Source organism: Diabrotica virgifera, chromosome 1 (genome assembly GCF_917563875.1).
Source record: "Diabrotica virgifera virgifera chromosome 1, PGI_DIABVI_V3a".
Classification (NCBI taxonomy): domain Eukaryota; kingdom Metazoa; phylum Arthropoda; class Insecta; order Coleoptera; family Chrysomelidae; genus Diabrotica; species Diabrotica virgifera.
In genome coordinates this window covers 283,540,950-283,560,470 of record NC_065443.1, presented here as the reverse complement: position 1 = coordinate 283,560,470, position 19,521 = coordinate 283,540,950, and the positions used below count along the sequence as shown (strand labels likewise).

The following is a 19,521-nucleotide window of genomic DNA, read 5'->3' as shown; positions in this document are numbered from 1 at the left end:
ATGAAAAGCCCTATACTGAATAGATAATTGAACGCCTTTGTAAATGAGCTACAACACGAACCCCTATTCCTATTTAAAAAATAATCGATTACGTCATCACGCTCGGATGGATGACGTCACTAGTTTGAAATATATGCCAAAAAAATTTAATTTAAAAATAAAAATCGACCTGTTTCGGGATTTTTCTCTAAAATCGTCCATTTTAGAGAAAATGAATTTATTCCATAATTTAGCCCCTCTCTGTATATCAGTAGGAGACCGGCGACAATCTAATCAATAGTTTAGCAATAATTAAAATGTTAATTAAAAAATTTCGGTCGAAATAATAACCAGAAAGATTATGATACACCAGAATAACTATGATTTTCGTATAGAAAAGCACTATACCTATTCAACGTACCTTACAGGATTGAAATTGGACCATTTGAGCGGTCTCAGGAATGTTATAAAGAAACATTTTTTGGCTTATAAACAAATAGAACCCCTCAGAAAATATTAGATTAAATTAAATTAAGTTAACGCTGTTGAAAAGGGCTCGGCTTCTGTGCCCTTTTCGAAGAAAAAAAATTGAATTGCGAGGAGTGATTCCAGGTATAACCGGTCAAATTTGACCGGCATTTGCGACAGAGTTATAAACAACAGGATTTTAATCTTTGAACCATTAGATACCTTTTAATTCGGGTCCTCTTTGTACATACAAATTTTCATATCTTCAAGACACCCATAACAAAAAAAATTTATGTCACTGTCACCAAATTATTTAATTATTGATAAATAATTACTTCTATCAAATTTTAGTTGAAAATTAAAGATTTTGTTTGAAAAACCCGAATTTTCCGAGGAAAATTTCAGTCGAAGGAAATTGGAATAAATTATCAATGTGCAGAATTAAATTACTGTCAATTTTTATGCGAGTGTTTTGGTTTAAAGTTAAAATTTTCGGAGTTATAGAGCAATAATTAAAAAAAAGATTTCGGAGCGCTAATTTGTTTATAAACAAAATAGCACACTTTCTGTGGACTTTGCACAGCTATATTACTAATATAGGAAATCTTAAGATTTGATTTCAGCATGTCCAGCAATAAAATAGCTGGTTAATTTTCCTTGTTTTTTACTAATTTTCCCAGATTATTACCTTACATCATCTTTCATTGAGTTGATGATTCATGTTGTGGACATTCTCAATTATTATATTTCTAATTTAATACTATTCTATCTAATTCTTCAAAACAAGCAAATTTCAATTAAACCCAGCCATATTAATACCTTTTGCTTTAGTTTTCCTTGCAAGAAATAAACAAAACACATATAAAATCTAAACTAAACCTAACCTCGCTTTTGGCCATTCATTCATCTCCGTGTCAAATAATTTCGACATCGAAATTATAATTTCAACCACTTTTTTGGAGTCGCTATTAATTTCGATAGTCGCTATTTCGTGACGTCATTTCGTTAGTTCAACTAAAATCCACAAGGCTCGCACAGTCGCATATCGACGTCGCCATATTGAAAGCGACTTGTTTAGTGTCGAAATTTGATTTAGAATCAGGGCCCAGATACAATTACGCATCACAGATGCGCATCACTTGAACGTACACAGATGATGTTTTATTAGGAATCTCTTATAAAACAAGTTTTACAACAAAATATATTATCGGCGCGGTATGGCATATCGTATGTCAGTGTTTAAGGGTTAAAAGCAGTCTACTTAAGTTTACTTTTAATTTCTTTTTTAATATCTCTGTCTTTTAGTATTTTTTCTTTGTCGTGTTTATTTTCTACCTGCACTTCAACGAACGACCCTGTATTTAAACATTATTATTTTGGTGTCAAAATAAAATATTTCCAGCTTAATTTTATTTTTATGTTTTGGCCATCTAATTAATAATGTCCAATTAAATACAATTAGGCTGACGATTTATAAAGACATCAATTTTTCGAAGACGAGAAGGTAGAAAGGAGCTAACTATTAGCATTTTTATCGCCATCATTAAATGCCCCACGTTATAAATATGTATTGTAGAAGAAAAAAACGTGTTTTTGGTTTCCTGACGTGTTTATTTGATATTTAGAAGATAACGAGATTACTGGGTGTTTTAAAAGTAACTGAAGATAAATACAGAAAAAACGAAACTTTTAAAAAACAACAGCCACGAAACTAAAATTAAAATAAATGGACGGTAAAAAATAGAGGAAGTAGATGAATTTACATATCTGGGATTAATCATGGAAAAAGGCGGTAATAGATCAGATGTAGAAAAAAGAATAGTAAAGGCACAACATGCATATTTTATGCAACATGCAAGTTATATTATAACTTCTTTACTCTTTTAGGGGCAGAAACGCTACGGCAAATTTTACCTCATTTGGACATACTATGTATACTCTATTCCACGAATATACGACTGTGTTGGATTATTTCGACAACGAATATTTTATTGTGCAAATAAATGAAGAACGAAAATAAATTGCAAATTACATTGCTGTTTATTGGAATAATTATTAGAGCCATTTACTTTCGTACTTCTTATGTTGCGCACTGAAATATTCGTTGTCGCGATAATCCAAAACAGACGTATGTTGGTGGAATGAACCATAATATGAGAAAATCAATGTAAATGCGGTACGAAATACCACTGCCCATTTCAGTGATTTTTTTGTGGTACATTTTGGGTACCGTGGCCCCTGAAAGTATTCGAGTATTTTATTGTATGGCGCAGAATCTTGGAGACAGGAACAAACACCAACAACTATCATAAGATTATAAATCTTTCTTTATAAATAAATCGTTGAGAAAAATCCTAAAATATACTTGCCGGATAAGTAATATAACATAAATGTAAACATTTAAAGGGTTTTTATCCAAAACATTTTGGTGTCTCAGGTATGCTATTTTTTTGGCTATTTAGTAACACTGATGATGGATTTCTTAAGCCGAAAACGTTCTGTTTTTATGTAACCCTTATTTAGGGTATTTTAAATATACCTTTTACAATAAATCTCGTATTTTTGTGGTTTGAACTACCAAAAACAATTATTGTTATTGGTAGTATTAATGTCACTGTCACTGTCGTACCACTGACGCACTGTTGAAAGTTCGCAGAACTTTGTAATGATATGACGCCACAGCGGGCGATGTACCGGTCGACCAGAGACGACCGTAGGAGTATCCGAGTTGACGCATCCCCTCTTCATACTACCGCTGGGGGAAACCGAAGGAGAGGGCATCGAGAGCATATTTAAGATTAGCCAGGAGAATGAGAAAATCAGTTGTTGCTAACGTGTTGAATTAGTAATAGCTGGATGGCAAATATGCGGCGTTCTTTGAGCCGGTACTTTGCCTAATTGGGCGCCTCAGTAGTGACGTGGCGTTTTACCGAGACCGGTACCGCAGTGGGCGGTAGTAACGATGAACGAGTGACTGCGTGTCGCTGTTCAACCTCGCCGCATTGAATTGAAATGTGGTGTCTCCGGGTCCGAATGCATGACTATGTTGATTTAACGTAGCGAGATTGTTATTGTATATATTGTGTTGTTTATCGTATCATTTTAATAATACTATTATGTTCGGATGATAGTAGTGAGTATAAAATTGCTTTTCCTTTGCAGAAAATACAGTTGTACTTTGTTTTATTCGTTTTAAACTGTACATAATTATCTTAAACATTATAGACACTACTGGATACTCTTAAAAGAAGAAAATGGAAATGGATTGGACATACTCTAAGGAAATAAAAAGATAATATAATCAGACAGGCACTCGAATACCAACCAGATGGAAGAAGAAGAAGAGGAAAAGCCGATGATAGCTGGAGAAGAACTTTCACAAGGGATCAAGAAAGAATTGGCCTGATATGGAGAGAGGTTAAACAGACAGCGAGAAATAGAGAGGAATAGAAAATATTTGTAGTTGAAATTTCAAAAAATAGCTCAGAGAGAGAGAGAGAGAGAGAGAGAATGCATAGTACTCCGTAAATTAAAAAAGGGGTTATAGGTCCCAAAAGTGTCTTACTTAATCGTAGTATCATATTATCCTCGAAAGATAGTTAATGGTACTAAAAATATATCATTATAAGTTTTATAGTGAAGAGGGAACTACAACTAACAGTACACCATCTTTCCAGTGTAGAACTTTTGTGGGTGAAGATGTATTAAAAATGACAAACATTAAGTATTTCTGAGAAAATGCAGCAAGCACATAATAAAAAAGAAACCAAAGCTGTTAGATGAATACTCACCTGTGACGTTGGATCCAGCTGATGCAGTTCGTGGAAGAAATAATCACAGTACCATTGATAGTCTATCTTAAAGTAATCCAAAAGAGGGTGGCCAAAATTTGTCATCATAACTCCGTTTGGAAAGCTTCGATACTGTCAAAAGTTGCTGAAGCCACTGTAACACTTAAGTCCTGAAATAATAAAAATCATTTAGTGAACAATTTACTTGTTTCGGTATTGGTGACTTTCATTCATTGCTGTAGAGGTGGAGAAAAAATGTATAAGACCCGAAGAAACTGATATTTCTGCATTATTTTTTTAAAATACAGCATTAAGAAGTAGTTAATAAATAATGATGTATGATAAATACAAATTTTAGATCATTTTATCGAGACTACAATTTTACATAAACCAACAGGTGTCTAAAAACCTAATTATGTCAGTAGTAAATTTTTGTATTCACAAACTTACAACATTTAAAAAAATGGTGGAAACCTTGAATTATGCAGGTTCTTCTGTCTGTCCGTGAACATTTATAGAACATATAGAATGACAAATTACAGTTGAGTCCACGAGTCTTTACCCGTGCGTCATCATTTAAAGCATACGAAATAAGTCGATGATAAGTCGGAAATTAAAATTTACTAAACGCAACAGCAAGTGACAGTAAGTAACTACTGCTCCTATTATGGGTTAAAATTTGAGTTATCAAATATGTGCTTTATCTCGCCAGGTATAATGACGCACGGGTAAAGACTCGTGGACTTAACTGTATGTATGGAATGAGTGCTTATAACCCAAAGATTGTATTAGATGCGAAAAATATGGCCTCGGACTTTCGGTTCAGAAGTTGCAACCGGAAGTACTGTTTTAAAGTCGCCGAAATAGTACAAGCGATATATTATTCGACGCGCCTTAGCAGGGGGAGAAAAATATGTTTGGAATTCAACAAATCTGGACGTTGCTTAACGATACACTGTGAATAGCACAATAACTGGTCGTTGTATACAAAGGGTTTAAAAAATTGAAAAAAAAATAATTAAACAAAAATTCCTAACTAAAATTTAAAAATAAAGTCGTAGGCTCTTGTTAGTAGAGTGTATGATTTCCTCTGTGATTAATGACAGCTTGACATCGATTTGACATACTTCTTATAAAATTGTCAATATCGTCTTGCTAAATTTGTTGTCATTGCTCTTGCATAGAGTGCAACAGCTCCTCCCTTGTCTGGAATAACAATCCTTGTTGTTGTACCCACCTTTTTAGCATATCGCAAACGTGCTCGATGGAATTCAAGTCAGGAGATTGAGCAGGTCAGGCAGCACCTGAATATTGTTATGCCATAAAAGATTTCTCACGATTCTTGCAAAATGCGGAAGTGTATTGCGCGTACAATATGCGGACAAACAATACGTTCAAGAATATGACGTCGATATTCACTTGCTGTTATAGAAATCCTTCAATATGAACGAGATTAGATCGAAAACCGATTTAAACTTCTGCCCATACCATCAAAGTTTCTTCTTGATATCTCAACCTTTCGGTCAACTTCTTAAACGGTTTGCAAGCGAGATGCCTTACCAGGTGTTTGCTACATCCTCGATCTTCGTGCATCGAGTAGTAAACCAAACCTAGATTCTCATCGGTGAAAAGAATGTTTGCCCATTCTCGTTTTTGCCAAATTTGATGTTCTTCGGCCAATTACAATCTACTTCTTGCGCTGTCAATGATGTTCATACCACCCTGTATCATACCAATAGCTCGTAACTGTGTTTCACGATCAAGATGATTTCGTTGCATATTAACTCAGTTAAAACCACAATAACAACAAATTCTAACTACACTTGCACTAAAAATTATTTTACTGAATATACTTTTAAGTTGAAGAGATAAACTTCGAAAATATTACCTTTTTTTAAAATCAACAAAAACTCAAACCGATATAGTAAATTGGTATAAGATATGTCCAACCAATAATAAATAAACTTTATTTTAACAGAAAAATATTGCCTCTTGGGAGTAAACGACTTTCATTTCTTGTGCCCTAGCTAGACCAATTTGAAGTGTGTATGCCCACTTTGATTTGATGTAACTATATTTTTCTATTCTCATACTATTCGCTGTGAGCCGATGAGTAAAGGAGGTTTGACAGTTTTCGCCAGCGCTCTTAGTGGCAGTTTTGTGTATTGAATTTGAACAATTTTATTAGAAAAGTACAAGTTTCAAACCCCGAGAGAGCGCTACCGACGAAACCCACAGCCAATAAAAACAGAGGAAACCTCTAAATTTCACATAAATTTCTTTTTCTCAATGGCCTCTTGCGTAAGCAGTCATCCAGTCGCACGAATTTATATATTAAATATTAAAATTATAATGAATAAAATAAAAAAAACATAATTACTTTTACTATTAATTCTGTGTATTCGTTTAGTAATCAAGTTACAATAATATTTTAATTCATAATTTGTGTTTTTCTAGATAAATATCTATTTTTCTCGTTTTGTATATTTCACATACACCAATTTTATTAGAAAAGTATAAGTTTCAAACCGCGAGAGAGCGCTACCGTCGAAACTCAATACTATATCAATTATGATATCACTACCTGTATCATAATGAACTTCATTATGATACAGAGTTTCATTAAGACACATATTTTTAACCAATAGAATCGCGATATGGCATTCGCGATAAAGGTGGGGCACGCGCAGTGACCAATGGCGAGTCAAATACTTACACTTTGACAGTTCTCAATAGTAAACAAACTGTCAAACTGACAAACTACTTAATTACTTTGCGTTACAAAATTAATAAATTTGAATATATTTTTTGTTGTAAATGATCATAGAAAAAATCGTGTATACAATTTGCATTTAATTATCATTATGAAGCTCGCACTCTATACGAAACTCGCCGCTAGGTGGCTCGTTGCGTATCCCTCATACTCGCTTCATAACGACCATCATTAAATGCTCGTTGCATAATATACTATTATTTTATATTATTGGAAACATTTTCTTAATACTTTTATAAAATACATGATTTTTGTAATTTTATTGTGAACAAGAACAATTTCTACATATTTGAAATTTTTCTAGTAATTTATCACTTATACATTATTTTTAATCAATAAAATAGTAATTTACTTATCCATATTCAATAGCCTGACAATGTTAACTATTTTATTATTTCCAATGATTATGTAAATACTTCTGCATTGGTATAGCACCTTATGTGAATGTAAATATGATTATCAATAGACTTTATGACAATAAAGTTGCCAATATAAGTTATATCGACAATATCTTTACCATAACCTCTTTACAAAGTATGCTTGTTAATCGACCGGAGAATATTAACTGTCCAATTTTTCTATATCTCTCAACTTGCACTTATTTATGCTCATACGAGCTTCAGCACGAAAAATTTGCATTTTCAGTAGAAATATGTGACTAAGTTGAGGTAATTGTGACCCATTTTCTTAATTTGTAGTGTTGTATAAGAAAAATGTATTAGATGATGACATCAAACAGGTAACAAGAAATACCACCAATAGAGAATGGGTCTGATTAATAGGATATTGGAAGTGACTCCAACACTTTAAAGGTGTGGCTCATGAGACATTTGTTCTGTATTCAGAGCAGTTTGTGGCATTGTTATTTTGCAGATGTTAAAGAATTAGCTAATATCTGAAGGTTGCCAGTAATATTTAATTTTGGAAATTCTGTGTGAGTTTCGTTGGGTCCCATTGCTTTCCAAAAATTGCAAATTTTACTATATGTTCGATTTTTTTCATTGTTATATTCTCTCTAATCTTTGATGACTATTATGTGTTCGCTCATCTTCACATAGCTCATTTATGTATTTATTCCAAATATCAACCAAAATATACTGAGATATTTTGTACCGGGTGTCCCAATAAGAATGGCTCTCGGCCATATCTTAGGAACTGTTTATAGTACAGTTTTGAGAAAAAAATATTCATAACAAAAGTCGCCTCGGGAAAAGCCTGGAAATTATTTTCATAATTGTAGGTCCACCGCTAGAGGGCGTAATTGAATATCAAAAATTAAAAAATCAAAATTTTGCAAAATTTACCAAATGAAAGGGCACTGAAAATCCAATCATCGTATTCTTCATAAAATTCTGCGCATATTTGATTTCACAAGTTTAAGTCTACCTTTGCAAATAAGAGGTGGGGGTGAGTGGGAACCTTCTTATGAAAAAATGGCTGTAAGTCCGGTTCTGCTCAATAGAATTTTGCATACTTGGTCTTGTTGAAAACAGCTCTTTTTCGTCAATATAAGTGTGTTATTTTAGAAATAACATAATAAGTAATATGCAAGCTAGGAGGCGTTATTTAATAATTTTCAGAAATCTAGTATTCTTTGGAAAATATTAAATAGAAGTATGAATTTTTAATCTTGTATTACAAAATTAGACCAAATTAGCAACATAATACCGAAAACCGCATGTCGACACCTTTTTTCTATCTCGAGATATCTTAAGAAACGTGTACATTTTAAACAACTGTTAATGTTACCAGTAAACGAAGTTAAGGAACAGTAGTGTGCTATGGAAAAAACAAAGAAGAATTTTCCAGATGTAAACGTATATAATTATTTAAAACAACATTAAGACAAACAACACTATAAAATATAACAAAGAAATAAAAGCAACTACTTACTTAGTGACGACCTAAATGTTCAAATTGTTGCCCATCATTTTCGATGCAAGAATTTACTCTTTCAAGAGTAGATTGAACAGCAGTCTCAATTTCTGCTTTCGCAATGCTTTGAATGGCGTTTCGTATACTCTAGATTCTAGATCATGTTTTATCGAGTAGTGGGCCTAGTGGCAAAATCAAGGTCTTTAATCCGTCCTAGTGTTTAAAAAAATGCTTATTTTTGTTTTTTAAAACAACTTTTAGCATCAAAAGTAAACAAGTTACGCTCAAAATAAAGTTAATCCCCTTTTTTGGTAAGAAATCGGGAAAATCACCCCCTAATTAGCATTTCAAATGAACTTAATTATTATCACTTCACAAGTCTTTTACTCGCGTATGTATTGACCATACGGTCTGTAAGTTTCATCGGTTCAAAGTCCTTATTTTTAAAAGAGCTGTAGTTAAAAGGGCTTTAACGAGTCACTTATCACGAGTGTATGCAAATTTAGAAACACCGAATCTTGACCAATTTTTGTCATACAGAAAAACAAAAAAAATAAAGTAAAGCCGACTTTTTTTATTGTTTAAGACTTTTGGTATCTATAACAGTTTTTAAGTTATTTTGAAAAAAAAAACATTTGTTTCAAAATTAAAATTTTTCAAAATTTACTTTAAAAACAATTTTTTTCAAAAATAAGCACTAGGAATCGATGAAACTTACAGATCATATAAACACAACATAAGTAAAGTAACTTGTGAAGCGGTAACGATTAATTTCATTTAAGTTGCTAATTGGGGGGTGATCTTCCTGATTTTTCTTGCCAAAACAAAAGGGACCAACTTTATTTTGAGCGTAACTTGCTTACATTTGATGCTAAAATTTTTTTTTTTATAAAAACAGAAATAAAGATTTTTTTAAACACTAAAAAATTTGTAATGTGTTTTCCCCAAGAATGCTTCATTATTTGGATATTTCACATTGAATTATTCTATTTGGAATTTTTCGAATATGAACCTATTTTTCATTAGCTATAACTCTGCTTTTGCTAGGTGTAGGGACCTAATATATACACCATGTTTTTCACTTTTTTATAGGCTATAATTTTGCTAAGAATATTTTTTTCGACAAAATGCTTACGTTTTGAGTTATTTGCGAAAAACCGTCTAAAATCGTGGTTATTTTGTTGAAAAATGAACATATTCACTTGTAAACTCTATAGAACAAAAGTTACTTAAAATTAGTCAGTTTATCCATTTCGGAACTTATCTTGAACATATATTTTTTCACCCCCGAGATGGGGTGAAAGTCACCCCCAGGGCAAAAGCACACATCGGCACCATATCACTTTTTTTCTATGACATGTTAGCTATGCGTATGCCAAATTTCATGTCAATCCAAGCTGTTCTTTAAAATTTACAGCAAAAACCGTGAAAGAATGAACTATAGGTGTTAAAAGTACACGTTTAAGGCACGCATGTGAAAGTTTGCAGAATGAGCGATAGCGAGTTCTGCAATTCACATGAGTGCCTTAAAAATGTACTTTTTAACACGCATATCATACAATATTTTTTCTACAAACGTAATTACAGGACAATATCTACAAAAACTTTTACTTGAAACTGACTGACATTCCATTTTTATATTTTTTTGACATTACATCAAAATTGTCTATACGGTCAATACGAACTGCAGTGCCTTAAAAATATTTTAAAGCACTAGTGCCTTAAAGGAGCATTTTTAACGCTCGTATGGAGTGCTAAAAATTGCATTTTTAACACGGTTGTAGAAAAATGCATTTTAAATCTGCGATACAACATAATTTTTTGCAAATCATTGTAGTTAGACCCGAAAAATAAACTTAAAACCCATAATAATTGTGCCAGTTCTCATATTTCTGTCATTGCATCGCAAATTCCATTCGAAGAAATTTGCGATACATTTTTGTAAATTTTTATGGTTTTAAGTTATTTTTCGGGTAAATACAATATTATTATGCAAAAAATTATGTTGCCTCGCAGAATTAAAACGAAAAAAGTTTAGCGAAATGAATGTAGTATACCTTTTTTAAGTAAAAATATTAAGAGAATAAACGTTTTGATTCAAAAAGAATGTAGAGTGGGTAATAAAAAAACTTGAACCTATTAAATGAGCGCTGAAAGGCGTATGAGACCTAAAAGGGTAAAGGTACAAGGAAACAAATCCTGAACCTGAGAAAACTCATTGAAAAGTCTAGAGAATTTCAAGTACCTATGATTATATGCTTCGTTGACTACCGAAAGGCATTTGATTGTGTAAGCTGAATAAATCTCTGGTCAATTTTAATAGAAATGGGAGCACCAATTCACCTAGTGACACTTATTAAAAATCTGTACCAGTCCAATATAGCGACAGTACGACTAGATCATAAGTTCTCAAACCAATTCAAGACCGAGAGAGGTGTTAGACAAGGATGCTTGTTGTCACCTGACTTATTTAACATGTATGGTGAACATGTCATGAAGATGGTTTTAGAAGAATGGGCCGGTGGAGTAACAGTAGCTGGTAGGAAAATCTCAAATTTAAGATTTGCTGATGACACTACACATAGCAGCAAATGAGCAAGAAATGTTTGATCTCCTGGGAAGAGTTGAGTACGAAAGCAATAAAGTTGGTCTAAAAATCAATAAAACTAAGACAAAAATAATGGTGGTCTACAGATTCGACACTATTCAACTGACTGGTCTACAGATTCGACACTATTCAACAGGTTACAAGAATACCAGATAGTAAACACCTTTGTCTATCTCGGGTCTAGTATAACTAAAGATGGTAACTGTGAAGCAGAAGTTCGGAGACGTATTGGTATGGCAAAAAATGCGATCAAAATATCAAGATGAGACTGGTGAATGCCCTTGAATTCTCAATATTTCTATGCAGAGCAGAGATTTGGACTCTTCGCGCATGCGAGCGCCAAAAAATTGATCCCTTTAAGATGTGGTGCTGGAGAAGAATGCTGCACATACCTTGGACAGCTCATAGAACAAACGTTTCCATTCTAAACCAACTCTAAAAAAAGGCTGTCCACAATATGTCTGCAACGAATACTGTAATTCTTTGGTCACGTGGTTCGCAGAGGTGACGACAGTTTGGAGAGATTAATTGTTTCTGGAAACGTTCCAGGGAGAAGATCAAGAGGACGATCACCAACTAGATGGTCCGACCAAATAAAGAATTCAGCTGGAAACTCATTCTGCGAAGCTCTTAGAGCAGTTGAAGATAGAGGCCAATGGAGAAACATTGTTAGAAATATTGGAAGAAATCACGATCCTCAGTAATGGAGAAACAGGAGAGAGAGAGAGAGAGAAAGGCGTATGTGGCGCCGTCTGGGTAAATCTGGAGGATTTATATGGCGGAAAACTATTTCAAAGTTTGTTTAACTAGGAATATGGGGTATGATGTCATTCTTATTTACTGTATATGATGAGAGAGTGATCAATCTCATTCAAATTAGCGATGTCAGTTCTTTTATTTAGGGCAGATGGATATTTGAGAATATGTGAAGGATCTTTGTGAAGTCGAACTAATGTTTAATAGAAATGGCGTCTTGTGCAAGGGTACAAGAGGGTTTTTAAATCCTAATGTCGCTTTTGTGAGAGTTAATGCGACCTTGAAGAGAGCGACTGGTCTGATCAATCTAACAGAAGTTACACCTCTGCACAGGGTACATGATAGATCATAGACCTTAGATCATACACCATAGATAGATGATAGACCCCCGATGATAAGAAAAATAGGCAACACCCTGTTCAATTAATTGACGTGGATTTGAATGGCACAAAAATTAGAAGCATGCGATGGTTGCGTATTTATGTTCCGTAAGCCTATCGTAGACTTTCTTGTAGCGAATTTCTGGTTTAAAGCTGAATTTGATGTAATACGGTTGACTTTTTTGCGGACTCATAGATTGATTGATACCCCTTAGAGCTTATCCGTTATGTCCCGGTGCTTGTTCTAGATGTTTGTTTTAGGACACTGCCTATCAACACCCAAAATAGTGTACTATTACAAAACAATGACCTCCAAATGCTACACTCCTTAATAATATTATTTCAATTTAACGCTTTCTATAAATCATCGGTTTTAAGGGAATTCTAAATGTCACACTTATTTATCAATTCAGTTTCATAACTTGTAAATTTCTTTTCAAATTAACCTCGTATTTCTTGTACGTACCTTTTAGCGAATAACAAATTCAAGAAATTAGTTAAAACAATAAAAAAATCCCATAAACGGTTATGTTGTTATGTTGCAATGTATCTGTTAATAATTATTTTATTAAAATATTAGTGGATATGTCGTACATTCACTTTTGAGGATTTGTGTTAATGGGTATATGGCAATTATTCTAACAAATTTACTGTATAATGCCATATTAGAGAGATATGATCGCGGTAACTGGTATAATAAGTCGTAGCGGTCATTTAACCATTTGCTTATGGATAAAAAAGCCAATCGTAGAAGTAACACAGACAACACATTTGAATCTTTCATAATCATATAAAAAAATGAATAAAAATGAACGACAAAACGGTAATAAATATGCTGACAATAAAAGAGACAAGGATAACAAAACAAAAAATTCTTCTATAATTTTCCAAAACATTTTCCAGAGAGTTGTTATATTTGTCGTTTCTATAAAAGAGACAAGGATAACAAAACAAAAAATTCTTCTATAATTTTCCAAAACATTTTCCAGAGAGTTGTTATATTTGTCGTTTCACTAATAAGATATAAATTTTAGCCCAAATTGAATTAGCTATTTCAAGAATAGGAAAAATGCATAGTGGTCACTTGGCAGAAAAGAAAATAAAAGCAGAACATCAAGAAGATTCGAGACAAAAAGCAAAGGACTAACAAATGTATACGGATCATACTACAATATTCAAAGCTTGGAAAATCAAAGCACAAAATTCTACAAAAATCGACATACAAAAAAATAACTATGTAGATCAAGCTCACTTAAATGATTATGAGCAAGATACAATAAATAACATGTACAAAACAATAGTCGACGGAATATACAAAGCTGCACAAGAAGCTTTAGGTACTACAACAAGCAAAGAACAAATTCAAGTTTCTACAAGTTCAAGATTTTTATCCATAATTTTTTATATCTAACCTGACTAAAACTATTTTTTTTTTAATTATTTTTATGGGTATTTAAAATCAGCGTACAGTACACTCGTATATTTTATTCTAAAGTACTGAGTCACACTATAATATTGACTTGAGGACAATTGCTTGATAACAAATGGACACCATAAATATGGCCACCCACTACAGGATATCAATAATGAAATCCAATGAATATGTATGCCTTTGTCCAATTAAGGGAAGAATAAAATTGTGATTTTGTTTGTAATACAAGGAGAGTGCAAAAAGTATTAAGTATCACGTGTATTTTGAACTTTTTAAAGCGCTGCCACAAAATAGTAGGTAAATAGTATATTAAAACATAAGTGGATATTAAGGTATTCAAAACACGAGCGATTTTTCAAAATAGAAAAATTTCAGATCATGCGTCGTAATCCAGACTCCCAAGTATTTCATTTTGTCCACTTGTTCAATATCTTCATTTTATATCTGGATCCCTGTTATGACTTTACTCCAGTTACTGATAACCATGGATTTTGTTTTCTTTATGTCTATTGTTAAACCAAACTGTTCCCCACTATCACACATTGTATTTAGTAGCGTCTGCAGGTCTTTCTCACTTTCAACGAAAATGACTGTATCGTCAGCATAACAAATGTTATTTATATTTTCACCATTTATCTTAATCCTTTCCGTGGAGTTTTCAAATGCTTGTGTAAATAACTCTTCGGAGTACATATTAAATAGTAATGGTGAACGTATACAGCCCTGTCTCACTCCTATTCTTATCTGTTGCGCATCGTGCTATTTCCATCTACATATGTAATATTACCAGAGCCTGTTGGTTCCAATAAAGTTCTCACTATGTTAATAGCATTTTTGTCGAGTCCTTTTCGCTTTAGACATTCCATGAGAATGTCATGTTTAACTTAATTTATTACCCATAAGGGACATCAACTGTAGGGAACATCTATAAACTACGTCCTAAAAATTTGGGAGTTTTTAATACTCTCCCCCTTCCGTCGTAAAGCGTCGTTTACAGTTGACCCCCCCTTCTCATACCGACGTCGAAATTGCATCTCATGACCCCCTTTTTAGTGATTTTTGAAGATATTCTTTAGCGGCGAATCGATTGAGGGTAAAATTGTACATTTACCGCGCGCCTGCGCACACTGACAGCCTATGTAGTTCTGAGAGTATGTAGTTCATTGCTAATCTTTCAAGATAGGTATGTATGTATCTATAACCGTGCAAATAAGTCATTAAAAGAATATATTAGTGGTTTTAGGAAATGTATTATTTATTATAATTCTTGTGTTTTTGGATTAATAAAATATTATGTAAGCATATAACATTTTTACACTATATGTCGCCGTGTTGTGTAATTATATCCGAAACTTACATATTTATTTCTAGTGCCTCGATGGAGTAGTTAGAAATGCGTTAGCACTGAGATTGGAGGGTTGCGGGTTCAATTCCCGGGCGGTTCATATTTTTTTTAATTTTTGGTTGTTTTAATAAAAATTTTTTGAAAGTGGTAGATAAGAAAGTTAGTTTGATTTTTAAATAAAATACAAATAACCTTTTAAGTATATTTACTTCGTTTAAATTACCTATTATATAATAGAAGAATATCTTCTTACGTGCGTACATAGTACACACACACATTCTTTTTTTTTAATTTTATGTTATTTCTGGATTTTTCAAAGTTAGCTCTCAAAGTTTATTTAAGAATGTCTCCAAATCAGTATTACTATGTAGCTCATTAATATCCGCGTACTTTTTTCTCTCAATTCAATGTAGGTACAACTAATTAGCTTTATTGGAACAAAAGACAACACTTTTATCGGAGTTCCTATGCTTTCTTAACGGCATCATATTAATCTTGATACTTATTTTGTTTTGATTTCAATGCCATTTATTTTATTAAGTATAAATACAATGTACTTACTAAATAGAATAGACAATTTTATTTCTATTCATTCTTGTAGAATTGTTTCACACAGATATTCAGTAAATAAATGAACAGTTTAATATTTATTGCTTCCAGACGTTGTTCTGTATAGAAGCGTTTGTTTAACGACATAAAACAATGTTTTATTGTTTGTTTTTCTGTACAAAACTGCTAGCAATATTATTAAGGCTGTGAGTGATAAAAACGAAATGAAAAGTATGCGATAAAAGTAATATACTAATTCTTTTTAATTCTAAAATAGGGTATATTTTTTATATTCGTGAACATCAAACGACGTCGGATGTGCACTCATGGCTCCATCCCCCCTGTCGTATACCGTCATAATAAGCAAAGTCCCCCTCCTCCTTTTCAACGACTACTACATACCTACTTAATAAATTTTTTTATTGGTAATAATATTTTATCAAATTATATTAAAAGAGAAGATGGCATTGACATGAATTCAGACCATTTTCCAATTTATCTGACAGTTATTGACAAAATTATTATAAAAGATCAAAATCCAATGCTAATTCATAACTACATAGATTTGAATTATTTTTAATTTAACTGCTGGACGATAAAATCAACCTGTCATCCAATAAAGCCTTCTTCTTCTTTGAGTTATATTTTCTAGCTAAGTTTTAGTGTCCACGATGGGCAGATTATCTGGTCCAGCAGATTTGCCATCTTTTGTGTTTTTGATGGCATAGATGACTTCTTCTCGTAATATTGATGGTCCAGTATCCTCTTTGGTTTCTAATGACAGTTAATTTCTTCTCTTTAATCATTAATAGTTGTTGAATTTAATTGGTCCACTGGCCAAACGCCCCTTTCACATAAGTTATAATTTCTCCTTTATCATTTTTATTAGGATATTATTTCTTGTGCTGTATACAGAGAGTGGGCAAAATTATGCAATAAATTCATTTTTTCGATAATAGCAGATTTTGGAGAGAAATCTCGAAACAAGTCGATTTTTATTTTTAAATTATATTTTTTTGGCATATGTATCATAGCAGTGAGGTCATCCATCTGAGCGTGATGACGTAATCGGTAATTTTTTTAAATGCGAATACGGCTTATTTGATTTTTTATTCAGTAATATAAGCATTACCATAATTATTCATACAGGGTGCCCAAAAAAATAATTTTCGAATTAAATTAATTAACACAAAAAGAAGAATGTATATGTAATTTATTTAATTCAAAATACATTTTACTGCTGTTATAAAATACAAAAAAAAAGTTTTTCACAAATAAACATTGTTTTTCGCTTAAATTCAATGTTAAATTGCCACCCACCTGCCTTTTGATATTTTGAACCTCTGATTTAAGCGAAAAGCAATGTTCATTTGGCATATAAATATTTTTTTCTGTTTTCTGACAGAAAAACGGATTTTAAATTAAATAAATTACATCCATTCGTTTTCCATGAGTTCAAAAATTTATACCAAGGTTTTCTTTTCTCTCCAAGAGGTTTGAGGGTTTGTTTTCCATCTCACAAAAGGGCATGTTGGATTTTTACCAATTTATGGTCAATTTTCTTTGACTTGCATTTAGTTCTCGTTTATTATAAATTTCGTTTTTTTTTTCTTGTTTGGGCCGCCATGATTGTTTGATTTGAATGACAGATAACAGACGGACAAAGCGGATACTGAAATGGAGACCAAGAGATGATGCCTAACGAAGCAGAGGTCGTACGCCAACCATAGATATATAATACTCTAGATTGCGCCTTACGATCTTAAAATGGGTGACGGTTGCGACAGAGATAAATGAGCCTATTTGGTCGGTAGTCTCTTTCTAATTCAAGGGGAGTATCGACGAGGTCACTATCCTACTCTATCGTCGAGTATTTTAGATGGTTTGACAGTTCGACCGGATGGCGACGAGAACTGGTCGTTTGTCTTCGGACGTGGATAATCCTGGTTCGAATCCCATACCAATCTTTACTTTTTTTATTTTTTATTTAATCAATATTGCGTTTATTAGATATTATTACATCTCTAAAGTAAATCTATGCAAAGAAATATATAACAAATAAGAAAAACTGTGTAGATACCTATAGATTTTTAAAAATATAAAAGCCAATGTTATTTTTTTAATAAGTTAATTGTAGAATAGTATAAAGTAATTGTTAAAAATATTCGTAAAAAATTACCAATAATTAATATCAACATAATATACCATCGATTTATTAATTGAATCGGTCATTTCAAAAACAACATGAGTCACATATTCCTAATTTTACAGAAGAGCAAAGAAAACTAACTATATAGTCGAAAGATGGATGAAATGAATGACATCAAAATTCAGAGTTATATTGTAGTTTTGTTCCTAATGTTTTTACTGGACTGGTGTCGTTTTTGCACACAACATTTATCTTAAAGGAGTCTATTCCTCTCAAAAAGTTAGTTTCTGAAAATTGTGGACTTTTTTGAAATGACCGATTCAATTATAAGTTATTAGACATTATTTTTATTTATGAAACTATTGTTACAATTTTTTAAAAAAGTAGAAGCAAAACAAACATTCACATCATTCGAATAATGACGAATTTATATCTATTAATAACGAATGACTTTTATTTTACTATGCAGTTCACAAATTATGTATTCCAATATTAACTTACTATACATACATTTATTATCTGCTAGATTTACTTAGGTCCATTTTTCAGATGTAAAAATATCTAATAAACGCAATATTGATTAAATAAAAATAAAAAAAGTAAAGTTGGGTATGGGATTCGAACCACGATTATCCACGTCCGAAGACCAAAGACCATTTCCCGTCACCACCCGCTCCAACTGTCAACACATATTACTCGATAAAGTGGGATATTCACGTCGTCGATATTCCCCTTAAATTAAAAAGAGACTACCGACCAAATAGGCTCATTTATCTCTGTCGCAACCGTCACCCATTTTAAGATCGTAAGGCGCAATCTAGAGTATTATATATCTATGACGCCAACACGTTGAACTGATAACCTAAAATGTTGTCATAGATGGCAAATTATGGGGAGATCAATGTCCAGCAGTGGACAAGCGAAGATTGAATGATGTTATAATTCTGGCTTCCAATTATATTCTTATTGAATTATTTTTTATTTACCTTTATGCCTCGACAACTAATGGACATTGGTATGGTACAGTTGATTCCCCAATCAGATAGTGTAATGTGCAGTGTGTGTGTGTATGTTGAATAAATGTCTTATTACTTAGTAAAGTGCACTTCATTGTCTTTACAAAGGGACACTAATTTATCCTCTGAGGATAAATAATTTCGAAATTTATTTCCTGACTTAGTAGACTTTTGATTCATAGATGGTGCTAGTAGCATCTTTGGTAATTATTTTGATTATTTCATTCATAGGAGATTCTGACCAATAGAAAGCTACAGAAATCTAAATTAAATTGATTATTTTTTAATGATTTTATCTTCCAATCGTATAGTAAGATATTTGATCACGTGTTTAATTCTGTCCAATCAGATTAAAATTATACTGAGAATTATCTACTGTAGAAAATTACCGATATAATTT

The 19,521-nt window shown here is 32.4% G+C and overlaps 1 protein-coding gene across 1 annotated transcript in view; it reads right to left on the bottom strand.

Annotated features, from left to right (window-relative positions):
- Nucleotides 1–19,521, bottom strand: part of LOC114328350 (uncharacterized) — a 460,680-nt gene that overhangs the window by 183,024 nt on the left and 258,135 nt on the right. Inside the window, exon 3 of the mRNA XM_028277179.2 lies at nucleotides 4,239–4,408. The gene's annotated coding sequence lies outside the window, so the exon portion shown is untranslated. The remainder of the gene's footprint in view (nucleotides 1–4,238; nucleotides 4,409–19,521) is intronic.